Below are 12,952 nucleotides of genomic sequence, written 5' to 3'. Positions count from 1 at the left end.
TTTACTTAAAAACGAAAAAGTTTAGAACTTCTGGTATGGCTAGTTGATATTTCGGTTTTTTTGCTCTCTTATGAGTAAAAAATAAAAACCACCTGTTGTAAACGAGATCAAGCAATTACCGAAAAAACCGGTTATTCAGAACTAAAATAGCAGTATCGATTTTAACCGGTGGACTTTCCCATTCCTACTCCGTAAAGCAGGCTGTTCCAACTGAGCTCCAGAGAGCCGGAGCGCTCCGCAGCGCTCACTGTGGCAGCTCGGAGCCCGCGTGGAGGGGGCAAGCGAACTCACTGCCCCCTGGCCCCGTGCAGCCGCAACTGACGCAATAATCCGTGTTCAATGACAGCTATGATTAGCCGCTGGAGCCCTGTATCTCTATTGGAGGATACCTTTATATTCATTGAGAGGGATGGTCGTCCGCAGTGTCTTGTATGTCATAAAGTATTTAATTCTGCGAAGAGGTACAATATACAACGACATTGTACACGTCTTCACGCAGCGCACTACGGTCAGGTAGAAGATGTTGCACGCAGAGAACAGGTAGCCAGGCTTAAGAACGACATACCAGGAGACGTAAGTTTAAAAACGGTTTCGTAATACGGAGGGTATCAAAACATGCAACATAGTTCGTGTTCAGTAATGCGTTTATAATTTTCAGGCGAATGAGAGCGATGAAAACACTACTGAATCTGCAATTCGAGCAAGCTACAGGGTCGCTCACATTATTGCGAAGAGTGGCAAGCCGTTTTCGGTGGGACCACTCATAAAAACGTGCATGGTAGCAGTTGCAGAATGTTTGTTTACAAGGGAGGTGCAGGCAGTTGAAGAGGTTTGCCTGTCGAAGCAAACAATGTCTCTTCGAATCATGGACATGGCAGCGGATTTAGAGACACAGCTCAGGAAAAAGGCGGAGAGCTTTTTTTGCATTTTCGCTAGCGCTTGACGAAAGCACCGACATATCGAACTGTGCTCAGCTTGCAGTCTTTGTGCGTGGTGTTGACATGGGGCTGCAAGTAACTGAAGAACTCTTGGATGAGGTACCACTCGATTACACCGGAACACGATGTGACATTTTTGAAGCTGTTTGTGAATCAGTGGACAATATGAATTTACCGTGGGATAAGCTCCATTCTGTAGCGACAGACGGTACACCACAAATGATCAGACGCCACCAAGGTTTTGCTTCTCGTTTGAAAAATAAACTCAGGGACGAGTTCGGGAAAGACATTTTGACTCTTCATTGTTTTATTCACCAAGAGGGACTGTGTGCTGAAACAGTAGAGCTAGGTGGCGTAATAAAAAATGTCGTGAAGTGTGAATTTTGTGCGGCGTCACGGTATGAATCATCGCCAATTCAAAGGATTCCTGAAAGATAAGGAAGCGGAGTATGGGGATATACCTTACCACAGTACAGTTCGTTGGTTGAGTCGGGGAAAAGTTCTTGATGTTTTCTTTGCCATTCGTGAGAAAATATCCCTGAATGCGTTGTCTGAAAGATATAAAATTGATATCAGAACTGGCGTTCCTAGGTGGCATAACTATGCATCCGAAAATTAAAATCTGTCATTGGAGGGCAAAGGGCAGCTAATCGTTGACATGCACGACCAGATCAAAGCGTTAATGGAAAAGTTACGTTTATTTGAGAGGCAGATGAGTGATGGACATTTAACGTTCTTCATTCGTCTTGCTTCTTTAAAACTATCTGAAGGTACTACTTTCGGCGATTACCAAGCAAAGTTAAAGTAGCTCATTACGTCGTTTGAAACACGATTCCGAGACCTCACTAGTTTGGAAATTCAACTTAAGGTGTTTAGCACTCCTTTTTCAGTTTCTCCGGATGACTTGTCATCGTCCCTTCAATTGGAGATTATTGATTTGCAAAATTCAACTATGTTGAAAAAGAGGTACTACAACACTTTGGATTTGTCACGATGGTATCGTTCATTACAGCTAAAAAACATTTCCCAAGCTTCACAACAATGCCGCTCAGATCATGTGCATGTTTGGATCTACATATTATTGTGAGCAGCTTTCCTCAGCAATGAAAAGAGTAAAAGGTAAGGAACGATCGTTTCTTCAGGATGCAACAATGAAGGCCATCCTCCGGATTAACGCTGCGAACACTTTGACGCCTGATATTTCCTATCTTGTAATGAAAAGAAAATGTCAAGCTGCAGAGGCCGAATAAATTTAGTATGCAATTTCTTGTAAAACAGTTGTTTGTTATTTATTTTCTGAACATCGTATTTCCTGGTGTAGCATGTGACCACGTCTTAGCAGCTAAGGGTATGAGGTTGTCGATCTTGTGAGACGCAGCTGGCACATCAAAACGCTTGCCTTGCCGCCTGCCACAGCCAGCCGTGCCACGGGCCGGCGTGCCGGCCCACTGGAATGGCCACAGCGAGCGTCAGGGCTCCCTGGAGCACGGAGCGCTCCGCGGCTCACAACGGAGCCGACGAGCTGGAACAGCCTGCCGTAAAGGGTCCTCGCTTGGTGCCAGTCTTGCGCTTGGTTCCTGGCGCTGTTAAACGATGAAACAGTTAACAGAAATTCAAAACTCACTGAAAGACTATGGCGAAAACTAAAAAAAAGCTTATACCCTATACCAAAAAATGACGTAATAGTTAAGTATGAGCGAAGGAATTCTGGAGAACGACGGCTCAAACCCGCGTCCGGCCATCCAGATTTAGTTTTTCCGTAATTTCCCTAAATCTCTCGAGGCAAATGCCCAAATAGTTCCTTTGAAAGGGAACGGCCGATTTTCTTCCCCATCCTTGACACAATCCGAGCTTGTGCTCCGTCTCTAATCATTTCGATGTTGACGGAACGTTATCCCCAATCTTCGTGCCTTCCATTCTTAGCAGAGGAATAGAGTATAGAGATGCTTTCTGACAAATTTTAAGCAAACTTAGTGCTGGATCCCACGCTTTACGTAAGCCAAAGCCTCAGTTCCTGTCATTTAAATTACCCACCACTGTAATCTCTATGGCCCCTCCCCCCTCATTACACTGTCCTAGAAATTCATAACTTACAACACGTTGCTGGTACCTCGTATTTCATTTCAGGCTCGTAGGTAAGGCAGTCTTCGACGACAGCTGATTTATTTGGCTGCTGTAATCATGTCAAATAGTTGTGTTCTTGGTATCTTTGTTCGGAATTTCTTATGGTTTCGCCAAGATAGGACATATCACATTCCCGCTGTATGTAACATGAACCCAGTTTTGGAGTGCCGGAGTATGTTTCATCAACGTAGGAGACCTTTTTCTCTCGTTAGAGAGGTCGAAATGCAGTGGAAACCATGTTGATGTTGTTGTTATGGTCTCCAGTCGGAAGACTGGTTTGAACTCGCCGCCATTTTAGTCTATCCTGAACAGGCTCCTTCATTAGTACACTCTTGCTGTATTCAAATCTTTGTCTCCAGCTACAACTTTTTTGCTCTCACGCTTCCTTCCATTACCAAAACAACAATTCCTATCACTCGATCCCTTATTTTACTCAAATTATGCCGTAAATTTCTTCCATTCAGTACCTGCCCGTTAATTACTCGATGTACCCATCCACTCTTCAGCGTTATACTGTAACACTACATTTCACAAACGTCTATTTTTGTGGATACAAGGCTACACGCCTGGCAAGTACCGTCAGAAAGGATTTCCTAAAACTTTACATTTACATTGGATGTTAACATATTCCTCTTTTTCTGAAATTATTTCCTTCGTATTGCCATTCTGCGTTTTATATTCTCTCTACTTCGGGCATCATCAGTTATTTTCATCCCCAAATGCCAAAATTCATCTACTACTTTTACTGTCTCATTTACCAATTCTGTTCCCTCAGTATCGCTTGATTTAATTCGACTACATTCTGTTACCCATGTTTTACTTCTGTTGAAGCTCATATTATAATCTCTTTTCAAGACGCTGTCCGTCCCGTTCAGCTGCCCTTCGATGTTCTTTGCCGTCTGTGATAGAATCAGAGTGCCATCGGAATATCTTCTTTCTTCTTCGTGAACATTAATTCCCTTTCCAATTGGTTTTCTTCACAGCTTGCTCAGTTTATAAATCGAATAACATCGAGGACAGGCTGCAACCCTGTCTCGCTCTCATCTCAACCACTGCTTCCTTTTCACGTCCTTCGACGCTTATACAGGTAACTGCAGTCTGGTTTTTGTACAAGTTGTAGGTAACCTTTAGATCTCTGTATTTTACCACTGCCACCTTCAAAACTTCCCAGAGTGTGGTCCAGTCAAGATTGTCAAAACATTTCTGTATGTCTACAAATGCTATAAACGTGGGTTTTCCTTTCTTCAACCTATCTTGTAGGACAAGTCGTAGGGTAGTGTTGCCACGCTTGTTCCTGAATTTCTCCGCGACCCTAAATGATCTTTCCCAAGGTCGGTTTGTACCAGTTTTTCCATTATTCCGTAAATATTTCGTGTCAATATTTTGCAACCTGTCAGCATCAGCCTTTTCTGAAGTCTGAGGATATTTCCCCTGTCTCATGTGAAATGGCTCTGAGCACTACGGGACTCAACATCTTAGGTCATAAGTCCCCTAGAACTTAGAACTACTTAAACCTAACTAACCTAAGGACATCACACACACCCATGCCCGAGGCAGGATTCGAACCTGCGACCGTAGCAGTCCCGCGGTTCCGGACTGCAGCGCCAGAACCGCTAGACCACCGCGGCCGGCCCCTGTCTCATGATCTTACACACCACATCAAATAATTTTGCCGTGGCCGGCTCCCCTAAAAGTCTCAAAAATTCCGATCGAATGTTGTCTGCTCCAGGCGGGCCCTTGTTTTAACTAAGTTTTCAATGCTGTGTCAAATTCTTTTCGCAGTACTGTGTCTCCCGTCTATCTTCATCTACTTCCTCTCTTTTTTCTGTGCTAGTGTCGTCAAGTTTGTTTCCATTATTTAGACTCTCCGTATATACCTTCCACCTTACAGTTTTCCCTTCTTTCCTTAGTAGCAGCTGCTAGCTGCTTCTCTTTTCTCCAAAGGTCTTTTTAATTATCCTATAGCCGGCATCTATCTTCCCCCTAGTTGTCCATCCTTCTACTGCTTTGGAAACCATATTTTCGAAGTATTCTACTGAAGGCTGCGCTCAGGCTGTACCGTTCATATTTCCGTAGGACTCCAGCAAGCTACAAAATCTGCGATCGATGCCGGACAAAGACAGCTGGGGAAGTTGTCGAATGATCAGCAGCAAACTTGTAAGCCATTAATTTCGCCGAGAAAGTCTAAAGGATCACATCCAGCAGCGTATTCGAGTTTAGCACACACGCCAGGGCATCGTTAGTAGCTCCACCAGAGAGGAAACACCACTTGCGATCCTTACAGCCCGCTAGTGCAAACCTGTCATGAAGTGCCCTAAGTACTGCTCAGAATAAAGCAGGCTCGCGAAGATTACAGAGCGCTCAAAATGAGGTTTCTCAAGTTGTTGCTCGTTGGTCGCTAACGGGCAGAAAATAAGTATAAATACTTGCTTTCCGGGAAAAAACCAAGTGGCAGGGTTACTGCCATCACCGTATCCGCTGGGCTAATTTAAGACGGATGCATTGCCATCGGGGGCTAAAGAATGTGTTTCTCAGAGCAACGAATAGAGCAGAACAAAGAATAGAGTAAATCGTATCTCAAAACGATGCACTGGAACAGCACATCCAACAGAAAAAAATTCAAGATAGATGTTTAAAATTAGCTACTAAGGAACTGCAGTTCCCTGAAATTTCATCCTATTATGTAGAAGTCGCTCCAGTTGCTACAGATTGAGAGGGAGTGTTAGCCAAATTAGTTGTCCGATTTCTCTTCTCTTTCTCTTTGGGAGCATTCGTCACAGATTAGTATGTTATGTCTTCAGCAAGTTTCAGGCACGGAATTCCCCCTTTCTTGGATAGTATACGGTCAGTACCTAGAAACTTAATACATTAACAGTAGTAGTTAACGAAGATTAGCATGAGAACCATTTTAGGTAACTATGAAAGTCATAATCTTGCTTATTACGGTTTGGTTCACTGGCCAGAAAAAAAGAAAATGAAAACTACGTTCCGGCTATTACAATGATCCACAAATTTCCTTCTTAAACATTTTAGTTGATTCAAATGTGTTTTGGTGCACTAAGTTAAGAAATGCTAAGATCTTACCTCTATCACATTAGTTTTTTCACAACAAAATGCTGAAGGTCAAGAAAATTCATACAAAACACAAAAACGAAAAAGAAATTTATCTAAACACCGCCGGCCGGTTCTAGGCACTTCAGTCTGGAACCGCGCTGCTGCTACGGTCGCAGGTTCGAATCCTGCCTAGGGCATGGATGTGTGTGATGTCCTTAGGTTAGTTAGGTTTAAGTAGTTCTAAGTATTAGGGGACTGATGACCTCAGATGTTAAGTCCCATAGTGCTCAGAGCCATCTGAACCATTTTTATCTAAAGACATGATAAAATAAGACTCTCCTAACATTGTAATGGGGTATTGTCTTCTCCAGGACTAATAAAAATGCATAAATCCTCAAGTGTTTTCTTTTCCGCCTCAAATCTCCATTGCGTTTTCTTCTGTGCATTGATTGAGGCCAGGATTAGTCAGCTGTCATGCTAACATCCCATCGGTTGTGATCCATTTGTGTAATGTCTTGCAGAGACCCTTATTGCAGCACCTACATTTTCTAAAAAATAACTGACGCGGGAGTGCAAAAACTGCCGCTTCAGGCTTATTGAGGCAGCCCATACTTTGAAGTTATCCAGCAGGTTTCTCACTTATTCTCGCAATCAAGGTGTTCGCAGCTGCCAAGGAATTTTTTTGAAGAACATCCAAAATATCTTTTAATTTGATTCATTTTGCCTTCAAATGTTTCGTCTTTCATTAATTTCCGAGCATCAGAACTGACTAAAACCCGTTCTTCCGCCTTAGCTTCTGGCGGGTACGGTAACTTACTTGCCGCATACTTGAAAGCAGGGCTTTAATAAATTGCTTCATAACGCTAATTTTCATGTGAAGAGGCAGCAGAAGCTTTCTCTTGGATCCACCTTTGAATCTAACAGTACGTTTTTGTTTCCAACTTTCGGCGTTCTAATTGGCCGGGTTTTTTGAAACAAGTACTTATCTTTTGCGCGACTGTCCCATTTGCATTCCATGCAGGGTCCATTCCTCTCAAATTGAACCCATTCTTTGAGGGGCCCGTGACTTGTCCTGATCTCCAGTCTTTACGCCATAGTACGCCAGACACACTTCTTTGACAAATTATGAGATTGTCCGCTGCTGCTTTTTCACTACACGTTTGTCGCAGATATATCAGAAGCGGCCAAAAGAATTAGTGTAACTTCTTCAAGCACTGAAATTCACAAAGGCAGGCACCAGTCGATTTATCACCAATTGCTGAAGTTTTCGTAAAAAACGATATGTAAAATAAACATACCGGCCTCAACATTATTCATCACCGAAATATATTGGTAGCTGTGTTATAGACTATAAAATTAAACGTATTTTTTTTGGCTGGATGCATAGAAAACTTCCACAGCACTATGCTGACGTTATTCGAACGATTAAATAGCTACACGTGGCATTCCTCCGCAGCTCAGTTTGAGCCAACAATGAATGTGACTTATCTTAGATTAAGGAAAGGCGAAGCTACGTTTCTAGCATTTGTAGTCTTAGAGAAAGCTGTTGACAATGTTGACTGGAATACTCTCTTTCAAATTCTGAAGGTGGCAGGGGTAAAATACAGGGAGCGAAAGGCTATTTACAATTTGTACAGAAATCAGATGGCAGTTATAAGAGTCGAGGGACATGAAAGGGAAGCAGTGGTTGGGAAGGGAGTGAGACAGGGTTGTAGCCTATCCCCGATGTTATTCAGTCTGTATATTGAGCAAGCAGTAAAGGAAACAAAGGAAAATTTCGGAGTAGGAATTAAAATCCATGGAGAAGAAATAAAAACTTTGAGGTTCGCCGGACATTGTAATTCTGTAAGAGACAGCAAAGGGCCTGGAAGAGCAGTTGAACGCAATGGACAGTGTCCTCAAAGGAGGATATAAGATGAACATCAACAAAAGCAAAACGAGGATAATGAAATGTAGTCAAATTAAAAGTCGGGTGATGCTGAGGGAATTAGATTAGGAAATGAGACACTTAAAGTAGTAAATGAGTTTTGCTATTTGGGGAGCAAAAAACTGATGATGGTCGAGGTAGAGAGGATATAAAATGTATAGTGGCAATGGCAAGGGAAGCGTTTATGAAGAAGAGAAATTTGTTAACTTCGAGTATGGATTTAAGTGTCAGGAAGTCTTTTCTCAAAGTATTTGTATGGAGTGTAGCCATGTATGGAAGTGAAACATGGACGATAAATAGTTTGGACAAGAAGAGAATAGAAGCTTTCGAAATCTGGTGCTTCAGAAGAATGCTGAAGATTATATGGGTACATCACATAACTAATGAGGAGGTATTGAACAGAATTGGCGAGAAGAGAAATTTGTGGCACAAACTGAGTAGAAGAAGGGATCGGTTGGTAGGACAAGTTCTGAGGCATCAACGGATCTACAATTTAGTATTAGAGGGCAGTATGGAAGGTAAAAATAGTAGAGGGAGACCAAGAGATGAATACACTAAGCAGATTCAGAAGGATGTAGGTTGTAGTAGGTACTGGGAGATGAAGAAGCTTGCACAGGATAGAATAGCGTTGAGAGCTGCATCAAACCAGTCTCTGGACTGAAGACAACAACAACAACATAAATGTGACTGACCATTCTAAGTACTTTAACTGAAATTAGCATCCAAAGGTACCATGAATTTGGACAACATGGTCCATAGGAGTGACATCGATCTCGTAATACAGCGAAGTTAAAACAACAGTCTAGCTCGCAATTTTTACTGATTTCAAATTCGGTAGAAGTTCTCTTCTCAAAATGAGCACTGTAGGAACCAGAATAGCAGAGTTACAGCAAGTCTGACGAGTACGTCAGAGAAAAGTATAATGAAGTAGCGATGTAGCATTTACCCATCTGGCACCTGCTGGCTGCTACTCGGATGCTCACGCGGCAACAGGATCGTAAGCTGCAGCTGCAGAGCCACGGGTTAAGTAGTGTGTAAATTTCACTGCGAAAACAGATTACGTCAGCCCCAGCCAATGGCAAACCCTTCACAAAATATAGAATATCCAAATAAGTTGTCATAAGACAAATACGAATATATAAATATGTAAATCGGTACAGATCATCAGAAACGTAGTCTTTTTTGTTGAAATAAGTGAGCTTATAGCTTGAAAGATGATGAAATGCCACTTTCTGTAGCTCTGTTATTCCCGTTCTTTCAGTGCTCATTCTCTAAGTTGACTTCTACATGAAGTCGAAATGGGTCATTAATAAAATATTATTGCGATCTAGGCCGTTGTTAAAAAAATTTCGTATTCATGCAATGTTATCCAATGCATGAATTTAAGTTGTTTCGTCTTCACAGATTCAGTAATTCGGTTGTGACCAGAAAGTTTTTAAACAACATTAATAAAATGTTATTGCGATTTAGGCTGTTGCTAAAAACAATGTCGTTGTCATCCAGTGTTATCCAATACATGCATTTAACTTGTTTCGTATTCACAGATTCAGTAATCCGGTTGTGAGCAGAAGACTGTCAAGATCGGATGTATCTGCTGTATTAGTATATTTTGAGAGAAGGATGCTCTCTTTGATTACTGTAATCTGGTGCTGTTTCTAGAATCACTACCATGTCTTTTCCTTTAAATAACCTCCAGCGTTCAGATGTTTTCGATTTAGACTCTGTCAGGTTTATAATACTAAGGTCAGCTTATCTTCGGATGTCTCCCTAAAACTTCTCATTTCCAACATAATACACAACAAATATATCATTGCACTTACAGTGGCACAGATCTATGGCTCAGTTTTTTTCCTTTAGAATTCTGCTTCCGTCGCCGTTCCATTCCACCTGTCTACTTCGTGAATTCTCCAAGAACATACGGAGCGGTACTGGAGCGATGGTACTGGGTTAATTATGCACAATATGTTGCAGAATAATTATTAAAAGCCGCTGCACAGCATAAAATCTATCTCGCAGCCATTTCACTTCTGAATAAGATGACTTCAAAGATAACCCTTCCACAAAACATATAAATCAAAACACAGATCAGCTGAACATCAAAACTTTCAATTACTCTCTGATAACTGAATGTAATCACATTCAAGTTTCTACAACACCCCCTGATTAACCACTCACACAAATCCATACATATACATACACATATACGTACATGTAGTCAACTTCACAAAGTATGTGATGAAAACTAAGGTCTGTTCATTTCTGATATCTCTCTCTCTGTTTGTGTGTGTGTGTGTGTGTGTGTGTGTGTGTGTGTGTGTGTGTGTGTGTGTGTGTCTTACACCCCCCCCCCCCACCCACCCACACACACACACACACACAAACAGAGAGAGAGATATCAGAAATGAACAGACCTTAGTTTTCATCACATACTTTGTGAAGTTGACTACATGTACGTAAACAAACCAAATAGAAGACAAAGTGAATACACAGTTATTACGACATTAAATCACAGTTTCCGGTAAGATATCTACAACCGCTGACAGAAGAGTAATAGTGCACCACAGCAGGTAGCGAAAAAACATGAAAATTGTGAAGAAAAGAGTAACGTGAAAATATGCTTGGGTTACGTAAGTGAATGGATATTTCGTCCATAAGGGACGGCATTATGAGGCCTGCAACTGTTCAAGTGCAACTGTTCATAAATACAATTGAAACAGTTTCTGCGTCAGTCACTTTTATATTTTGTCATTACGCGTTTCGATGGTTCGCATTATCATCTTCAAGCGGACTTATTTAATTTAGTTCTCCTTCAGAGCTAATACATCTTAAATGTGATCTCATGATGGATCTATAAACCATCGTATACCGCAAAAATCCAGAAGACATAGGCCTACTTCAGTAATGATGATTTAGAAATAATAGGAATGAAAGTATGGTAAACCAATTTCAAAGTAGCTGACTTTCTAAAAAGAAACTTTTGTCACTATGGATACTCGTATTTTCATCCGATTAATAATTAAAGAAAGCATTATGAAACGTTATTTGTTAATTGACATTTCAACTCGATAAAATCAATTCAAATGAAAGCAAAAAAAGGAAGAACCCAACTGCAAATAGCACTGCGAACATACCAATCAGGAAAGATTCGTGACAAAAAAAATTACGTCAGAATTGATCAGCCAATCACGTGCTATTTAAAAAATGGCCACTCTCTCTAATTGGGATCATGCTAAAGTACATTGAAGCGCCAAAGAAACTGGTACGCCTTCAAATACAGAGATATGTAGACAGGAAGAATACGGCACTGCGGTCGGCAACGCCTATATAAGACATGTGTCTGGCGCAGTTATCAGAAGTGCGGTAAAACATCAAATCTCCGACATCGCTGCGGCCGAAAAACGATACTGCAAGAATCGCACCAACGACGAGTGAAGAGAATCGTTCAACGTGACAGAAGTGCAACCCTTCCGCAAATTGCTGCAGATTTCAATGCTGGGCCATCAACAACGTCAGCGTGCGAACCATTCAACGAAAGATAATCGGTACGGCCTTTCGGAGCCGAAGGCCCACTCGTGTACCCATGATGACTGCACGACACAAAGCTTTACGCCTCGCCAGGGCCCGTCAACACCGACACTGGACTGTTGATGACTGGAAACATGTTGCCTGGTCGGACGAGTCTCGTTTCAAATTGTATCAATCGGATGAACGTGTACGGGTACGGAGACAGCCTCACGAGTTCATGGACCATGCGTGTTAGCAGGGGAGTGTTCAAGCCTGTGGAGGCTCTGTAATGTTGTGGGGCGTGTGCAGCTGGAGTGATCATGGGACCCCTGCTATGTGTAGATACGACTCTGGCACGTGACACGTACGTAAGTATCTTGTCTGATCACCTGCATCCCTTCATGTCCATTGTGCATTCCGACGAACTTGGGCAATTCCAGCAGGACAGTGCGACACCCCACTTATCCAGAATTGCTACACAGTGGCTCAAGGAACACTCTTCTGAGTTTAAACACTTCCGCTGGCCACCGAACTCGCCAGACATGAATATTATTGAGCATAACTGGGATGCTTTGCAATGTGCTGCCCAGAAGAGATGTCCACCTCCTCGTACCCTGCAGGATTCATGTTGTCAGCTTCCTCCAGCACTATTTCAGACATTAGTCGAGTCCACGCTACGTCGTGTAGCCGCACATCCACGTGCTCGCGGGGGCCCTACACGCTATTAAGCAAGTGTACCAGTTTCTTTGGCTCTTCAGTGTAGGATCGATATGTTCAAGTGGGCTATATTCAACACCATGAAGGATCTATGTGGCCCGTGCGATTAGCGCCAAGCAGGACAGACTTACTGTTCACTGGGCTGTGTGGGAACATACAGCTACGTCACATATCCTGGGACAGGAAATGGGTTTCTTTGCACGAAGGCAAGTATCTACACGACAGTGGAACGTCTCAGCACCACGGACCGTCAGCAGGGCGACCATCGTGGCGGCGTCCCTTGACTTGTCAGCTAACGGAGGCGTGTCGCTGGTGCAGTCAGCAACACAGGACAGGAGTGGCACCGCGTTGTCTCTTCAAAGGAGACCCGGTTCTGCCTACAGAGTCACGATGCTCCCTGCCGCCGTTGGATAAGCAGCTGCAGCAGCAAGTCGTATACTCCTAGCTCTCTCATTTGTTACATAGTTTAATTCTTAATTTCTTTGCGTGTTTTTGGTACTTGCATTGTTTAATTCGTAAATTTCGGGCGTACTATAGTATTTGAGAGTTGTAGCATCGCGTTTTAGTACCTTAATAGTGTAAATTCGCGTAGTCATCGGCTCCTTTGCCTTCTGTTTTTGTTTTGAACGGCCAGTGTCGGTTGGTCACAGACAGTGTGCTCCCTGCCGCCGTTGGATAAGCAGCTGCA

The sequence above is a fragment of the Schistocerca cancellata genome, chromosome 1 (assembly GCF_023864275.1).
Source record: "Schistocerca cancellata isolate TAMUIC-IGC-003103 chromosome 1, iqSchCanc2.1, whole genome shotgun sequence".
NCBI lineage: Eukaryota > Metazoa > Arthropoda > Insecta > Orthoptera > Acrididae > Schistocerca > Schistocerca cancellata.
Note: the sequence above shows the minus strand (reverse complement) of the source record.